Below are 19,069 nucleotides of genomic sequence, written 5' to 3' on the forward strand. Positions count from 1 at the left end.
TCCAGATTCAGAGTGGGGGACAAATCTGAGTAATCCCCATTCCACTGACTCAGCATGCACAATTGCAGCGGTCTGAGATGTAGGCGTGCAAAGGGTACTATGTCCATTGCTGCTACCATTAAGCCGATCACCTCCATGCATTGAGCTACTGACGGGAGTTGAATGGAATGAAGGACACGGCATGCATTTAGAAGCTTTGTTAATCTGTCTTCTGTCAGATAAATCTTCATTTCTACAGAATCTATAAGAGTCCCCAAGAATGGAACCCTTGTGAGAGGCAAGAGAGAACTCTTCTTTACGTTCACTTTCCATCCATGCGACCTTAGAAATGCCAGAACTAACTCTGTATGAGACTTGGCAGTTTGAAAGCTTGAAGCTTGTATCAGAATGTCGTCTAGGTACGGAGCTACCGAAATTCCTCGCGGTCTCAGAATCGCTAGAAGGGCACCCAGAACCTTTGTGAAGATTCTTGGAGCCGTAGCCAATCCGAATGGAAGGGCTACAAACTGGTAATGCCTGTCTAAGAAGGCAAACCTTAGATATCGGTAATGATCTTTGTGAATCGGTATGTGAAGGTAAGCATCCTTTAAATCCACTGTGGTCATGTACTGACCCTCTTGGATCATGGGTAAGATTGTCCGAATAGTTTCCATTTTGAACGATGGAACTCTTAGGAATTTGTTTAGGATCTTTAAATCCAAGATTGGCCTGAAAGTTCCCTCTTTTTTGGGAACCACAAACAGGTTTGAGTAAAACCCTTGTCCTTGTTCCGACCGCGGAACCGGATGGATCACTCCCATTAATAATAGATCTTGTACACAGCGTAGAAACGCGTCTTTCTTTATTTGGTTTGTTGACAACCTTGACAGATGAAATCTCCCTCTTGGGGGAGATAATTTGAAGTCTAGAAGGTATCCCTGAGATATGATCTCTAGCGCCCAGGGATCCTGGACATCTCTTGCCCAAGCCTGGGCGAAGAGAGAGAGTCTGCCCCCCACTAGATCCGGTCCCGGATCGGGGGCCCTCGGTTCATGCTGTCTTAGGGGCAGCAGCAGGTTTTCTGGCCTGCTTGCCCTTATTCCAGGACTGGTTAGGTTTCCAGCCTTGTCTGTAACGAGCAACAGCTCCTTCCTGTTTTGGTGCAGTGGAAGTTGATGCTGCACCTGCTTTGAAATTCCGAAAGGGACGAAAATTAGACTGTCTAGCCTTAGCTTTGGCTTTGTCTTGAGGTTGAGCGTGGCCCTTACCTCCTGTAATGTCAGCGATAATTTCTTTCAAACCGGGCCCAAATAAAGTTTGCCCCTTGAAAGGTATATTAAGTAATTTGGACTTAGAAGTTACATCAGCCGACCAGGATTTTAGCCACAGCGCCCTACGTGCCTGAATGGCGAATCCTGAATTCTTAGCCGTAAGTTTGGTTAAATGTACTACGGCCTCCGAAATGAATGAATTAGCTAGTTTAAGGACTCTAAGCCTGTCCGTAATGTCGTCCAGCGTAGCGGAACTAAGGTTCTCTTCCAGAGACTCAATCCAAAATGCTGCCGCAGCCGTAATCGGCGCGATGCATGCAAGGGGTTGCAATATAAAACCTTGTTGAACAAACATTTTCTTAAGGTAACCCTCTAATTTTTTATCCATAGGATCTGAAAAAGCACAGCTATCCTCCACCGGGATAGTGGTGCGCTTAGCTAAAGTAGAAACTGCTCCCTCCACCTTAGGGACCGTTTGCCATAAGTCCCGTGTGGTGGCGTCTATTGGAAACATCTTTCTAAATATTGGAGGGGGTGAGAACGGCACACCGGGTCTATCCCACTCCTTAGTAACAATTTCAGTTAATCTCTTAGGTATAGGAAAAACGTCAGTACTCGCCGGTACCGCAAAGTATTTATCCAACCTACACATTTTCTCTGGTATTGCAACAGTGTTACAATCGTTAAGAGCCGCTAAAACCTCCCCTAGTAATACACGGAGGTTTTCCAATTTAAATTTAAAATTTGAAATATCTGAATCCAATCTGCTTGGATCAGAACCGTCACCTACAGAATGAAGCTCTCCGTCCTCATGCTCTGCAAGCTGTGACGCAGTATCAGACATGGCCCTAGAATTATCAGCGCACTCTGTTCTCACCCCAGAGTGATCACGCTTGCCTCTTAGTTCTGGTAACTTAGCCAAAACTTCAGTCATAACAGTAGCCATATCTTGTAATGTTATCTGTAATGGCTGCCCAGATGTACTAGGCGCCATAATATCACGCACCTCCCGGGCGGGAGACGCAGGTACTGACACGTGAGGCGAGTTAGACGGCATAACTCTCCCCTCGCTGTTTGGTGAAATTTGTTCAATTTGTACAGATTGGCTTTTATTTAAAGTAGCATCAATACAGTTAGTACATAAATTTCTATTGGGCTCCACCTTGGCATTGGAACAAATGACACAGGTATCTTCCTCTGAATCAGACATGTTTAACACACTAGCAATAAACATGCAACTTGGTTACAATCTTATTTAACAAAAACGTACTGTGCCTCAAAGAAGCACTAAACGATTAAATGACAGTTGAAATAATGAACTGAAAAACAGTTATAGCATCACTCTTTAAAAACAACACAACTTGTTAGCAAAGGTTTGTTCCCATTAGTAAAGCAACACTAATTAAATTTTAAACATAAAAATCACAGAGCAACGTTTTAAAACACAGTCACTACATAAATCTCACAGCTCTGCTGAGAGAATCTACCTCCCTTCAAGGAAGTTTGAAGACCCCTGAGTTCTGTTAGAGATGAACCGGATCATGCAGAAAATACAAGTGTAACTGACTGGAAATTTTTTGATGCGTAGCAAAGAGCGCCAAAAACGGCCCCTCCCCCTCACACACAGCAGTGAGAGAGAAACGAAACTGTCATAATCAAAACAAGCAAACTGCCAAGTGGAAAAATAATGCCCAAATATTTATTCACTCAGTACCTCAGAAATGCAAACGATTCTACATTCCAGCAAAAACGTTTAACATGAATTAAATATCTATTAAAAGGTTTAATGTACTTTTACAGAGTAATTCCGGTGAAATACCATCCCCAGAATACTGAAGTGTAGAGTATACATACATGTCATTATAACGGTATAGCAGGATTTTCTCATCAATTCCATTCAGAAAATAAAAACTGCTACATACCTCAATGCAGATTCACCTGCCCGCTGTCCCCTGATCTGAAGCTTTTACCTCCCTCAGATGGCCGAGAAACAGCAATATGATCTTAACTACTCCGGTTAAAATCATAAGAAAAACTCTGGTAGATTCTTCTTCAAACTCTGCCAGAGAAGTAATAACACGCTCCGGTGCTATTGTAAAATAACAAACTTTTGATTGAAGTTATAAAAACTAAGTATAATCACCATAGTCCTCTCACACCTCCTATCTAGTCTTTGGGTGCAAGAGAATGACTGGAGGTGACGTAGAGGGGAGGAGCTATATAGCAACTCTGCTGGGTGAATCCTCTTGCACTTCCTGTAGGGGAGCAGATAATATCCCAGAAGTAATGATGACCCGTGGACTGATCACACATAACAGAAGAAATAGTGTGTCTGTTGGAGGGTGTCGATGTTATAACAAGCATCTTAGTCCAATTAAACTAAAATTTAGTAATAGATCCCTTGTTTAATCCTTCAATCAAGGACTGCACTCGCTGGGTTTAGATATAGTATAAAATAATTTATTATATGGTGACATTTCGGGGTTCGCAGACCCCTTCCTCAGACCAAACAAACACAGAACTGGCTCAATACTATTGTTGGCCTGTTCTATGGCGATTTACCACCTGGGTGCAGCTTCTTTTAGCCTAGTAATGCTTAGAGGAATATGGCTACACCTCACTGACAAGGTCCAATGAAGGCCGAAACGATCGTCTGGGGTTGCTTTGTTCCTTGTTCAGAGAGGAATGGCCTTGTATTTCGGCGCTGGACTGACCGTAATAGGCGGGATCAGACTGATATACTACCGGAAAGTTCTTCTCCGTGAAAAGCATTACTGGGCTAAAAGAAGCTGCACCCAGGTGGTAAATCTCCATAGAGCAGGCTAACAATAGTATTGAGCCAGTTGTTCGTTCTTGTGAGTGTGCTTCTCTATATGTGTGTGTGTGTATAGATAGATATATAGATATAGATATTTTTTATTTTATTTTTTTTACTCTTGCATTTGATTTGTTTCTAGGAACAAATAATTTTGACTTTTAAAAAGATGTTTTTTTCAAGGAATAACGCATCTGTTTTTCATATAGCAGATTTTTTTCAACTTTCTGTATTGCATGTGTAGCTATTGATATCACATGTTAGATAGGTTGCTGCCCTCTGATCTTTTCAAGCTCTCCCAGGATGATGCTGTTCAGGCTATGCCACAACTTTCTCCTTAAATGACCCAAGCCTCTATGGCGTCACATGCAGTGCCCTGCGGTTCCTCTCTATCTCCTGGAGGAGGGTATTTGCCTACAGATTTGCAGTTCAGGTATTTTCTGCGGTATCTTCAACTTTATCTTTTTTTCCCCTTACCTACAAGGAAAATGCAAGAGGATATTTGAAGTTTAGATGTAAGGTTTCTGCTACGCAGGTCATCCTCTATCCTATGTCTGGTGAGGAAGATTCGCCAGTAGTTTCTGAGGGGGATATGTCACATTTGGACAGTATAATTACTTCATCTGATGCTGTCATATCCTTCAGATGTATGCTTGCACACCTTGTGTACTGTTATAGGAGGTTTTAGCTACTTGGATGACATTGATATCCCTGTTGTCAATGCTTGGAAGTTTTGTAAACTTTATCATTTCTATGATGTTTCTGCCTTTGAGAAAATGTTATAGAAGTGCTATGGAATACCTTTCTCCCTGTCTCCCGTCCTTTAAAGGATTTTTCTGATGCTGTCTCCATTAAAGTGCTCGGTGCCCTAGGTGGAAGGGAGCTATTGCTCAGAACTTTGATCCCTGTGAAGGGTAGCTGCTCCTTTACGGATCCATGGATAAGAACCTGGAGGTTTAATTGCTCATTTCGAGCAATGTCTTGTCTTATTTGACTTGCTGTACTTGCTGCCAGGCATTGAGGCTGAAATCTATGGTCAGCTGAGAAGCCTACCTGTGGTTTAGTTGTACAGTCTAGGCTTCATAATTCTGCAGTTGCAGATTCAATACTTTATTTCCTCCAAATCCACACTTCAGGTGTCTCCTTTTAATGATGAGATCTTGTTTGTACTTGGCCTAGCAGAATTATCCTCTGACTTAAGGGTGAAATCTTTTTTTCTACCACTCGTCAAGAGTAAGATTAATGGAAATTTTTTCTTCTTCCGCTTTCTGCAGGGTCAGTCATGCCTTTTCGAGTGCAATCTGAGATTTCCTCCAAAGGGAAGATTTCTCTTTCTAGAGTATCTGCCGGATGAGAGGCTTCCTTGAACTGGGTTCAGGGTCTTCATCTCTGGGAAGTGATAGTTCCAGTCCCAGTTTGGGAATGGAGTCTAGGTATTTACCTCAAGTAGCTCAGACCTGTCCTTCATAGTAGATCCTTTCTCTAGTACCTTTCTTTGATTAAGAGAGCCTGTTCATAACGATCATAGACCTTAGAGATTTATTGTTCCCTTGATCGGGATCTTAATTTTTCTGAGTTTTCGTCATCCTAGACGGACTTCTAGGTCTTAGGTTATGGCAAGGGTGTTTCTCTGAACAATATATGGTTCCGGTATCATTCTTAATTTCAGCTCACTCATTTTTTTAAGAGATCTTGTCCAATCTTCTTTTCCAGGGAGGGAAAATGAATCTGGAGAGGAGTTCCCTTGTTCCATCCACAAGGGTGATTTATTTGGGTCTGCCGCCACAATACCCTGATTGCACCAGATTCCTTCTGATCTCAGAAGTTATGCAGGGTCAGGCCTGGTCAGTACCTGGATGGGAGACCGCCTGGGAACACCAGGTGTGGTATGTTGGGACCTTATTAGATTATCTAGGAGAAGATGTCTAACAGAGGTCAGATAATCAAGGATTTATTCCTCTTCCCATTTCTGCAGTCTACTGTCTGGCCATCAGCAAGCTCTAGTGGCCGGTGGATAGCTTAGCCATCTTACAACCAGGAGGTTGGGAGTTTGGATTTAGCTGCAGTTGATTTTTCTTCACTTTTCAGTGACTGTGTATGGAGGCAATTGGTCTGATGGTAAGCCATGGACATCATCCCTTTTGCTATTTTCCATGACATGGAGAACTTTCGGATCTGTCTTAAAGGGGATTATGGACTTGGTAGTGTCTGCTCTCCTCTTTAGCATCTTGAAGTTGAGTGATTTGCAATGCTCTGATGGCTTGGCCTCAGTCATCTCTAGCTTGTTTCAGTCGGACAATTCACTTCAATGGTTTATATCAACCACCAGGGAGGAACTAGCCATGTAGGAGGTGATTGGATTGTTCAGTGGGAGGAAGCTCTCAATTGTTGTCGATCCATTTTCCAGGGGTGGTTCTGAACAGACAGATGTTTCATCCCGGGGAGTGAATGTCTCCATTCGGAGGTGTTCTCTAGGTAAACACTCACATGGGGGGGGGGTTCCGTAGTTGGCTTCTGTGTGCATTTCGACAGGATGCTAAGTTTCAAAGGTACGGTTCACAGTCATGTTATCCGCAAACCGTCCTGATAGTCGTTTTGGCGTTTTTTTTCTCGGATTTCAGTCTTGCATACTTCTTTCCTCCGTTTTCTTTCCACACGACATTGCTCATATTCTCTGTAGAGAGCGGTAGTGTTTTTAATAGCCCCTGTGTGGCCTCGCAGGATCTGGTATGCAGATCTAGGGGAAATGTCGTCTCTCCGCATGGGAGACTGCCTCTGAGGGAGAACTTCTGATTCACGATCCCTTTCTTCATCTAAAATCTCTGAAGCTGACTGCTTGGAGATTGAGCGCTTAGTTTTGTCTAAGCGTGAGTTTTTCTGAGTCGGTCATTCAGACTATGACTCAGGATTACTTGCCAGTTTCTGAAAGATTTGCCACAAGTCATGGCATAAATATCTTTATTGGTGTGAGTCTAAGGGTTTCTCTTGGAGTAGAGTCAGGATTCCTAGAACTATTTTTAATCTTTTTTCCAGGGTAGTCTGGAAAAGGGTTTGCAGTCAGTACCCCGAAGGGTCAGATTTCTGCATGGTCTATTTTGCTACATAAGCGTCTGGCAGATGTGCAATCTTTTTGTCAGGCCCTGGTCAGTATCAGGCCTGTGTTTAGGTCGGTGGCTTCCCCCTTGAAGTCTTACCCTTGTTCTTAAAGTTTTGCAGCAGGCTCTGTTTAAGCCTTTACATTCCATAGATATTAAGTTGTTTTCTTGGAAGGTTTTGTTTCTTATTGCTATCTCTTCTGCTCGGAGAGTCACAGAGCTCTCAGTTTGCAGTGTAATTCGCCTTATCTTATCTTTCATGATGTCAAGGCGGTTATTCGTTCTAAGTTAGGCTTTTTTCCTAAGTGGTTTTGGATAAAAATATTATTTAGGAAATCGTTGTTCCTTCTCTGTGTCCTTATCCTTCTCATAAGGAACGTTGGATGTTGTGCATGCTCTTAGTGTCTATCTACAGGCGACTGATTGTCGCCAGTGTTTGTTTTCAAAAAGCTTTAGCTGCTTCTCTCTCTCCTTGGTTGAGAAGTATGTGTTTAGTTTATGAGACTGCTGGTTAGCAGCCTGAGAGAATTTCAGCTCATTTCACTAGGGCTGTCTCTTCTTCTTGGGTTTTCAAGAATTTGGCTTTTGTAGAACAGATTTGCAAGGCTGCAACTTTGCCCTCTGCAAGTTTTTTAATAAATTTAATATTTTTTGTCTCGGCTGCAGTTTCTTTTGGGAGACAGGTTCTTCAAGCGATGGTGCCTTCTGTTTAGGTTACCGGTCTTGTCCCTCCCTAATAATCTGTGTCTTCTAGCTTGGATATTGATTCCCAACAGTAATAGCTGATTCCGTGGACTCACTGTGTCTTAAAGAAAACAAAATTTATGCTTACCTGATAAATTTCTTTCTTTCTTGACACGGTGAGCCCACGTCCTGCCCTTATTTTCAGACTTTTGACTGGGGGGTTGTGGGAAGGGAGGGGATACTTAAAGGGACAGTCTACACCAGAATTTTTATTGTTTTAAAAGATAGATAATCCCTTTATTACACATTCCCCAGTTTTGCATAACCAACACTGTTATAATAATATACTTTTAACCTCTGTGATTATCTTGTATCTAAGCCTCTGCAAACTGCCCCTTTATTTCAGTTCTTTTGACAGACTTGCAGTTTAGCCAATCAGTGCCTGCTCCCAGATAACTTAATGTGCACGAACACAGTGTTATCTATATGAAATACGTGAACTAACACCCTCTAGTGGTGAAAAATTGTTAAAATGTATTCTGAAAAGAGGTGGCCTTCAAGGTCTAAGAAATTAGCATATGAACCTCCTAGGTTAAGCTTTCAACTAAGAATACCAAGAGAACAAAGCAAAATTGGTGATAAAAGTAAATTGGAAAATTGTTTAAAATTACATGCTCTATCTGAATCATGAAAGTTTATTTTGGCATAGACTGTCCCTTTAACAGCTTTGCTGTGGTGCTCTTTGCCTCCTCCTGCTGGCCACCAGTGATATTCCCAACAGTAATTGCTGATTCTGTGGACTCACCGTGTGAAGAAATAAATAAATTTATCAGGTAAGCATACATTTTGTTGTTTTTCCTTTTTTTTTTTTCAAATCCATCTCCATACGGAACATTCACTAGAAATATGTTCATGTAGTCCAATGTTTTTGAGATATATGTAAGGTTATAAATAATTCAGAACTGTTGCCTATTCCTTTTGTTTTCCATTGTAATGGGATCCCTGTATATTTATTTTTTACTTCAGAGGATCTGAGATTTACCTAACCATAAAACAAAAAAAGTCTTCATGTATCTTAAAATGGGGTTTCTTAAACATGTATAATTTAGAGGAGAGAAAGGAAAGAGGTGACATAATAGAACCTTCAAATATATAAAGGGACTTAAAGGGACATTAAACACTAAATACACGCTAGATAGAATGATGCATTCAAAGAAAAGATTAGTCCATGACTAACATGTAGATGTATTTTTTAAAGTTTCATTAGTTGTTTAAAAAGTGACAAAATAAGTGTAAAGTTTTAGTGTCTATAAAACACTGGGAGCTGCCATGTTGTAACTTGTGTTACCTTCTCTGCTGTGGCCAATTAGGGGCAGTTATACATAGGTCACTAGAGTGTGCAGCCAATGGTTGTGCTGGATTTAACAGTGTGCTGCACTTCCATTTCTAACGGGAACTGAAAAGCTCACAATTTCAGAATGGAATTACAGGCAAAGAGGACAAAATTAATAATGAAAGTATATTGCAGAGCTGTTTTATTATATACAATTTATCATTTTATATTACCATCTCAAAGTGTTTAATGTCCCTTTAATAAAGAGGAAGCTAAAAGCATTTTCCACAAAAAGGAAAACCTAAACAAGTGGTCACAATCTTAAATTAGAGGGTAGCAGATTCAGTAGAAAGTGAGGACGAATGGGTGGTGGATTCGTGGAATAAACTTCCCATAGAGGTGGGAAACAAAAGGACTTAAAAATTCCTGAGACATGCATAAGGCTATCCTAAGAAATAACTTGTAATATGGGTATACTTGATAGGCTTTTTGGTTCTGTTCTACCATGAAATTCTGTTTCTATGAAAACTTGAAATAATTCTTAGATATTTTTTATTTTTTTTGTTCACTCTTGATCAGTCTCCATATCTCCATCAATCCTGGTGATTTTCAGTTTCTATTTTGGAAAGAAGATATCATGTTTTCACACATTCCTGTAGCCAACACAAACGTTGTGCATGCTACACACTAACTATATAGATTTCTACTTTTTTGGGATCTGAGCATTTTAATTTCCTAACGGGTCTGTTTTGTGTACCTGGTGTTTGAGCTGTACTTTTTTTTTTTTTTTTTTTAGTGTTATAATAATTCAAACTCTCTAACAATTACTGATTAGTTCCCCAGTTCTCAAGTGTTGTCTCCTTTGGCAAATGTCATTACAAAATTGCTAATGATCCATCAGTTTGGATGAATAGTTTTTACTTTCAATGTTTGCTGTGACATAGCGCCTAACTGCTTGTGGAGTATACTGCCATGTAATTTTTTGGCACTGAAACGCCCAGACAGTCCTCAGAATTCCAACCATAGCTATGTGCACTTTGCGTCATTTGTTTAGCTTTTTATTACTTTAAAAAAAGAAAAGAGTGTTTTGGGGTGGAAAGTGTTTGTTTGATCCATGGTATGTCTCTGATTCAAATAGCTCATTAATCTCAAAATGAAATTTTTGTAAGACATAATTTAATTAGAAAGTTGTTTTAAAGTTGCATTTAATTTCTTTTGTTCTTTTCGTATCCTTTTTTGAAGACTATACCTAGGTAGGCTCAGGAGCGGCAGTGCACTAGGTGTTGATTATTGACTTTTTAAGTAAAATTGCATAATCTGTTTGAATCATAAAATAAACAAAATGTTTTATATTTATTTAAGGTACTATTCCCTCCCCATGGGGGGCTGTCTGTTCACACTAATCTTCTCAAAAAAAATATTATGCTTATTGATCCTATTTATGGAAAGGCAATGTGAGTCTGCATTGAGCAAAGCTTTTGGTGTTATTAGAGCTGTTGACGTAGCCAGTATGTGGCCAGATTCTATAAAAGACTTGCTTGTTCTCTCACACTGTGGTGGCTTTGGTGGAATTTGTTCTTGCAATGTTTCTCATTTTATTATGAATGTATCGTATTGGCTACAGAATGTGAAGTTTTCCTTTTGGTTGTAAACTGGGTTACCTCAACCCGCTTAACTTTTATAAATGATATAAGGTATGGATATTGGGGAAAATTGATTTTCTTCCTCAGAATAGTAAGAATTAGCTTGTAGGCACATATCTCCTGTCTAAGATAACATGCTTCCTTTTGTATTATGAAATATTCTCATTGAAATCCAATATCTTCAAAGATGGATTCTTGACCCTTTTGCTGCAAAGCCAATTTTAAACTTTTTTTTTTTTTTTTTGCCAATACCAGGGAATGTATTTGCAATCCAGTAAATATATGAGCATTTTAAAAATTAAAGCAAATAAATAAATCTAGCACTGATATTCCAGCATGTCCTTTCTTTCCCTGTCAAGTGGCAGTACAGTTAGTTACGAACAAGAGAGGTTCTGTAGGTTTGTTCTTAAGTTGTATTTGTATGTAAGTTGGAACAGGCACTTTTTTTTTTTTTTTTGATTTGTTGTTTTTTTTTAGGTGAAATTCCAGCCAAACTTTTTGATAGCAAACTTTTTTAAACTTTTGATAGCAAACTTTTTGAAACTTTTGGATAGCATAGGGAAAAGTTTGTTTTGCTATCTGTGCCCCACTTCAGAAAATTTCACGTCACTTTCTGTCCTTGGGACAGTTGGATTTTGAGTATTTTGGGTTATCCTGGAAAGAAGGATTGCCAATAAAGCTCTATTTTCTCAGTTTGTAAGTACGAGTTGTACTAAAGTTGGATGTCTTTAACCCGGGGATTGCCTGTAAATATCCTTTTTTTTTATTTTTTTAGTTTTACCTCTTATCTGTAAAGTGTACCAAGTGAGCGTGTTTTTAGTGAAGTGGCAGCAATATATAAAAAACAGAAGCAGTTTAACAGGAGAAGATGCTGAAATTTTATGCTTTGTGCAGTGTTTTTCTACTTAAAGGGACACTCAAACAACTTTCCAATTTACAGTACTTCCATTTAACAAAATGTGCACAGTCTTTTTATATTTAAACTTTTTGAGTCATCAGCTCCTACTGAGCATGTGCAAGAATAAGCGTGTATGCATTTGTGAATGGCTGATTGCTGTCGCATGGTACAGTGGGAGTGGAAAAATACATAACTTAAAATTGTCAGAAAAAAAATCTACTCATTTGAAGCTCAGACTAAGTGCTACTGCATTGTCTTATCTTGCATTTGTTGATTATGCAAATCTACTGTGTTGACTGGTCCTTTAACTGGGAGTATTGAAGAAATAGTGTCTTGCTTTGCAGTAGGGACTTAAATTTAATTTTATATCAGTATGCAGTTTAAAGGTATTTATGCAATTTTTCTATGTTTTGGGAAGCCATTTAATAAGTTAATTTCTTTCATGTAATTAGCAAGAGTCCATGAGCTAGTGACGTATGGGATATAAAATCCTACCAGGAGGGGCAAAGTTTCCCAAACCTCAAAATGCCTATAAATACACCCCTGACCACACCCACAATTTAGTTTTACAAACTTTGCAGGTGGTGAAGTAAGTTTGTGCTTGATTTTCTTCTGTGATATGTGCTTCTCAGCATTTTGAAGCCCGATTCTTCTCAGAGTACAGTGAATGTCAGAGGGATGTGAAGAGAGTATCGCCTATTGATTTTATGGTTTTCCTCACGGGAAATCTTGTCAAAGGTTCTCTGTTATCGGTCGTAGAGATTCATCTCCGACCTCCCTTTTCAGATCGACGATATACTCTCATATTCCATTACCTCTACTGTTACTGTTTCAGTACTGGTTTGGCTATCTGCTATATGTTGAATGTTGTTTTTCGGTACGTATGTTTTTATTACTTAAGACACTCTCGGCTATGGTTTGGTACTTTATGTATTTAAAGTTCTAAATACATGTTTTGTACTTATATTTGCCATGAGTCAGGTTTATGCACATTTCCTTTTGCACACTATCAGTTTCAAAATTGGAGAAAATATATTTAGGAAGTAATTTTTTTCTTACCTGGGGTCTTTTATAGTCTTTTCTTCAAATTGACTGTTTTTTCATTAATTTTCGCAAGCAAAATTAGGCTTGCGAGGTCGCAAAATTCTAATATTTATTGCGTCATTCTTGGTGTGAGAATTTTTTTGGCGCAAAGGTACGTCCGGTGACGTAAATTTGTCATTTACGGCATCTTAGTTGATGCCAGGTTTCCTTGCACAAGGTTGCGTCTGCCATGACGCGAGTTGCGTCATTTCCGGATGTTAGCGCAAAAAAATGTCATTTTGTGTTGTGCGTCATACTTGGCGCCAAATAAATTATTTATTTAAACCCCACTTCCTATATGCTCCTTGCCTTTTTCTATGCTCAGAGGGCTATGCTGTTTGCCTTTTTTTCCCATTCCTGAAACTGCCATATAAGGAAATTGATCTTTTTGCTTTATATGTTATTTTTTCTCTTTCATTTGCAAGATGTCTCAATCTGATCCTGTCTCAAAAACCAATGTTGGATTCCTGCTGCCTGATAACAGTTCTACCAAAGAGAAGTGTATCTGTTGTAAGTTAGCAGAGATTATATCTCCAGCCGTGGTATGTAATAGTTGTTATGATAAGCTTTTACATGCAGAGAATGTATCTATCAGTACTAGTACAATGCCTGTTGTTCCTTCAACATCTAATGTATATGATATCCCTGTGAATATAAAAGATGTTATTGCTGATGCGAATCAGAAGGCTTTGTTTGCTATACCGCCTTCTAATAAACGTAAAAGGTCTTTTAAAACTTGTCATAAAGTTGATGAAATTTCAAATGACGGACAACATACTGAATTATCCTCTCCTGATGATCTATCTGATTCAGAAGATCCTACCTCAGATATTGACACTGATGCATCTTATCTCTTTACGATGGAGTATATTCATTCCTTGTTAAGAGGTGTTGATTACTTTGGATATTGAGGAAACTAGTTCACTTGATACTAAAACTAGTAAACATTTAAATTCTGTTTATAAACCTCCTGTGCTTACTCCAGACGTTTTTTCAGTTCCTGATGCTATTTCTGATATGATTTCAAAGGAATGGAATAGGCCTGATACTTCTTTTATTCCTTCTTCTAGGTTCAAAAAGTTGTATCCTTTGATCTAAGGGTAAATCTAAAGCTTCTAATTGTTTTCGTTCTTTTCGACAGAATAAGAAACATAAAGCCAATCCTTCCCCCAATGAATCTGGTTTCAATTGGAAACCTTCAAGTTGGAATAAATCCAAGCCGTTTAAGAAACCAAAGCCAGCCCCCAAGTCCTGATGAAGGTGCGGCCCTCATTCCAGCTCAGCTGGTGGGGGCAGATTAAAAATTTTCCAAAAATATTTGGGCAGATTCTGTCCAAAATGATTGGATTCAGAATATTGTCTCTCAAGGGTATCAAATAGGATTCAGAGTAAGACCTCCTGTGAGAAGATTCTTTTTTTCTCACGTGTCCCAGTAAATCCAGTGAAGGCTCAGGCTTTTCTGAGGTGTGTTTCAGATCTAGAGCTTTCAGGGGTAATCATTCCAGTTCCGTTCCAGGAACAGGGTCTGGGATTTTATTCAAATCTGTTCATTGTCCCAAAGAAAGAAAATTCATTCAGGTCAGTTCTGGATCTGAAAATTTCAAAATGGTGACTATAAGGACTATTCTGCCTTTTTTGTTTTTGTAATCGGAGAACTGGGTATTGCAGGGTTTCCTTATTTGGACGATATCTTGGTACTAGCTCAGTCTTTACCTTCTGCCTAATCTCACACGAATCAACTAGTGTTGTTTCTTCAAAGACATGGTTGGAGGATCAATTTACCAAAGAGTTCCTTGATTCCTCAGACAAGGGTCACCTGTTTAGGTTTCCAGATAAATTCAGTGTCCATGGTTTCAGCTGGTCAGAACCTTAATTCTCAATCATTCCTTTCAGTAGCTATGTGCATGGAAGTTTTCAGTCTCATGACTGCAGCATCGGACGCAGCGATCCCCTTTGCTCGTTTTCATATGAGACCTCTCCAGCTTTGTATGCTGAATCAATGGTGCAGGGATTATATAAAGATATCACAATTAATATCCTTAAATCCCAATGTTCGACTCTCTCTGACTTGGTGGTTAGATCAACATTGTATAGTTCAAGTGGCCTCTTTTGTTCGTCCAACCTGGACTGTGATCACAACAGATGCAAGTCTTTCAGGTTGGGGAGCTGTCTGGGGATCTCTGACAGCACAAGGGGTTGAGGTTACCAATCAATATTTTAGAACTCTGTGCTATTTTCAGGGCTCTTCAGGTTTGGCCTCTGTTGAAGAGAGAACCGTTTGTTTGTTTTCAGACAGATAATATCACAACTGTGGCATATGTCAATCATCAGTGTGGGACTCACAGTCCCCTCGCTATGAAAGAAATAACTTGGATACTTTCTTGGGCAGAATCCAGCTCTTGTCTAATTTCTGAGGTACATATCCCAGGTGTAGACAATTGGGAAGCGGATTATCTCAGCCGTCAGACTTTACATCCCAGCCGTCATACTTTACATCCAGGGGATTGGTCGCTCCATCCAGATCTGTTTTTTCGGATTGTTTAGATGTGGGGTCTTCCAGAAATGGATCTGATAACTTTATATCTAAACAATAAGCTTCCCAGGTACCTGTCCAGGTCCAGGGATCTTCAGGCAGAGTCGGTGGATGAGTTAGCAGTTCCTTGGTTTTACCAACCTGCTTATATCTTCCCGCCTCTAGTTCTTCCAAGTGTGATCTCCAAGATCATCATGGAACGATTGTTTGTGTTTCTGGTAGCACCAGCATGGCCTCACAGGTTCTGGTATGCGGATCTTGCCCGGATGTCCAGTTGCCAACCTTGGCCACTTTCTTTTAAGACCAGACCTTCTTTCTTAAGGGCCGTTTTTCCATCAGGATCTCAAATCATTAGATTTTAAGGTATGAAAATTGAATGCTTAGTCATAGAGGTTTCTCTGACTCGGTGATTGATACTATGTTACAGGCTCGTAAATCTGTCTCTAGGATTTATTATCGAGTCTGGAAGACTTATATTTCATGGTGTTCTTCTCATAGGTTCTCCTGGCATTCTTTTTAGAATTTCTAGAATTTTACAGTTTCTTCAGGATGGTTTGGATAAAGGTTTGTCTGCAAGTTCCTTGAAGGGACAAATCTCTGTTCTTTCTGTTTTGTTTCAAAGAAAGATTGCTAAGCTTCTTGATATTCACTGTTTTGTACAGGCTTTGGTCCATATCAAGCCTGTCATTAAATCAATTTCTCCTCCTTGGAGTTTTAATTTTGGTTTTGAAGGCTTTGCAGTCTCCTCCTTTTGAGCCTATGCATTCCTTGGATATTAAACTACTTTCTTGGAAAGTGTTGTTCCTTTTGGCTATCTCTTCTGCTAGAAGAGTTCCGAATTATCAGCTCCTTTTTTTTTTTTTTTGGAGTCTCCTTTTCTGATTTTCCATCAGGATATGGCAGTTTTGCGGACTTCATTTAAATTTCTACCTAACGTTGTGAATTCTAACAACATTAATAGGGAAATTGTTGTTCCCTCTTGGTGTCCTAATCCTAAGAATTCTTTGGAGAGATCATTACATTCTCTGGATGTTGTAAGAACTCTGAAATATTATGTGGAAGCTATTAAAGATTTCAGGAAGACTTCTAGTCTGTGTTGTCTTCTCTGGTTCTAGGAAAGGTCAGAAAGCTTCTGCCATTTCCTCATTTCTCCAACATTGGTGTGTCCGGTCCACGGCTTCATCCTTACTTGTGGGATATTCTCTTCCCCTACAGGAAATGGCAAAGAGAGCACCCAGCAAGAGCTGTCCATATAGCTCCCCCTCTGGCTCCGCCCCCCAGTCATTCTCTTTGCCGCTCTGAACAAGTAGCATCTCCACGGGGATGGTAAAGAGTATGTGGTGTTAGTTGTAGTTTTTTATTCTTCTATCAAGAGTTTATTTTAAAATAGTGCCGGTTTGTACTATTTACTCTAAAACAGAAAAGGATGAAGAGTTCTGTTTAAAGAGGAGTATGATTTTAGCAGCAGTAACTAAAATCAATTGCTGTTCCCACGCAGGACTGTTGAGCCCAGAGAACTTCAGTTGGGGGGGAACAGTTTGCAGACTTTTCTGCTCAAGGTATGATCAGTCATATTTCTAACAAGACATGCTAATGGTAGAAGACTGTCATTTTTCCCTTAAGGGGTAAGTAAGCCATTTTCTCAGACTCATAACAGATTAAGGCTTACAAATGGGCTATACACTGGTTGACACTTGTGGGCTAAATCGATTGTTTTATTTCATATTTTAATGGCATTTAGAGTGTTTTGTGCACTTAAAAGCACTTTGGGAACGTTTTTTATCGCCTGGCATTGAGTTAGACGGCTATTTCAGTCAGGAAGGCCCCTTCACTCTGGTATGCAGAGGAAGGAGGCCCCGTTTTCGCGCCTCAATTGCGCAGTTTACTTTCATGGCAGTGCATGCAGCTTCATGTGAGGGGTCCTGTGGCATCCTAAAACGGACTCTGGAAGGCTTATTTCATTGCTGAATAACTCTCAGGGAAGGTAAAAAGCCGCAGCAAGGCTGTGGCTGTGATTGTAGTGTACTAAAATTGTCTAATTGAACAAATAGCTCTGGTTTGCTCATTTTAAGGGTTAAAGTCTTGAAACTTGGTGTGCAATACTTTCAGGGCATTAGGACTCTGGGGTAAACATTTTGTAAAAATCGGACATTGCCTTCATTGTTTTTCAATATATCAGAAATAAAGTGTGCCTTTTTATTATTTAAAGGGACAGTAACGCTTTTCTTTAAAAACGCTTTTATTGCATTATTAGCCTGCCAAATTCTGTCTAACATGTCTATACCTTCAGATGGCTTATGTTCTGTGTGTATGAAAGCCAAGGTGGTTCCCCCAATTAATGTTTGTGCAAATTGTGTCATAGCGTCCAAACAAAGTATGGACAGTACTGCCACATTGAATAAGATTGCCCAAGATGATTCTTCTAATGAAGGTAGTGAGGATAGTTCCTCATCCTCTCCTTCTGTGTCAACACCAGTTTTGCCCGCGCAGGCGATACCTAGTACATCTAGCGCGTCAATGCTTGTTACTATGCAACAGTTAACAGCAGTAATGGATAATTCAATAGCAAATCTGTTATCCAAACTGACATCCTACCCTAGAAAGCGCGACAGCTCAGTTTTAAATACAGAAGATGAGCAGGTTGGCGCTGAGGACAATTTATCAGTTATACCCTCGCATCAATCTGAATTGGCAGTGAGGGAGGGCCTGTCTGAGGGGGAAATTTCTGATTCAGGAAAAGTTTCTCAGCAGGCAGACACTGATGTCGTAAAATTTAAATTTAGGTTAGAACATCTCCGCGCCCTCCTTAAGGAGGTCCTAACTACTCTTGATGACTGTGATTCTTTGGTAATTCCAGAGAAATTGTGCAAGATGGACAAATTCTTAGAGGTCCCAGTGCACGCTGATGCCTTTCCAATACCCAAGCGGGTGGCGGATATAGTGACTAAGGAGTGGGAAAAGCCAGGTATACCTTTTTGTTCCACCTCCTATATTCAAGAAAATGTTCCCCATTGTTGACCCCAGAAGGGACGCATGGCAAACGGTTCCTAAGGTTGAGGGGGGCAGTGTCAACGTTAGCTAAGCGCACAACTATTCCTATTGAGGACAATTGCGCTTTTAAAGATCCTATGGATAAAAAATTGGAAGGATTGCTAAAAAAGATATTTGTTCAGCAAGGTTTCCTTCTTCAACCAATCTCGTGCATTATTCCTGTCACCTCGGCAGCGTATTTTTGGTTCGAGGAACTAGAAAATTCGCTCCAAAAAGAGACTCCATATGATGAAGTCATGGACAGAATTCACGCACTAAAGTTGGCTAATTCCTTTATTTTGGATGCCGCTTTCCAATTGGCTAAGTTAGCGGCGAAAAATTCAGGGTTTGCAATAGTGGCGCGCAGAGCGCTTTGGCTGAAATCCTGGTCGGCGGATGTGTCGTCCAAGAATAAATTGCTTAATATTCCTTTCAAGGGTAAGACCCTTTTCGGGCCGGAATTGAAAGAGATAATTTCAGACATTACTGGTGGAAAGGGACATGCCCTCCCACAGGATATGCCTTTCAAGGCTAAGAACAAATCTAATTTTCGTTCCTTTCGCAATTTCAGGAACGGACCGAATCCTAACTCTGCGGCCTCCAGACAAGAAGGCAACTCTTCCCAGCCTAAGCCAGCATGGAAACCATTGCAAGGGTAAACAGGACAAGAAGCCTGCTGCTGCTACCAAGTCAGCATGAAGGGGT

The 19,069-nt window shown here is 40.0% G+C and overlaps 1 protein-coding gene and 1 pseudogene across 5 annotated transcripts in view; both read left to right on the forward strand.

Moving 5' to 3' along the window:
* LOC128666479 (RAF proto-oncogene serine/threonine-protein kinase) overlaps positions 1-19,069 on the forward strand; it is a 530,187-nt gene that overhangs the window by 143,636 nt on the left and 367,482 nt on the right. The gene's annotated exons all lie outside the window — the stretch shown is intronic.
* On the forward strand, positions 5,840-5,958 carry LOC128636798 (uncharacterized; annotated as a pseudogene).

This window comes from Bombina bombina, chromosome 7, assembly GCF_027579735.1.
Source record: "Bombina bombina isolate aBomBom1 chromosome 7, aBomBom1.pri, whole genome shotgun sequence".
In the NCBI taxonomy this organism is placed as follows: Eukaryota; Metazoa; Chordata; class Amphibia; order Anura; family Bombinatoridae; genus Bombina; species Bombina bombina.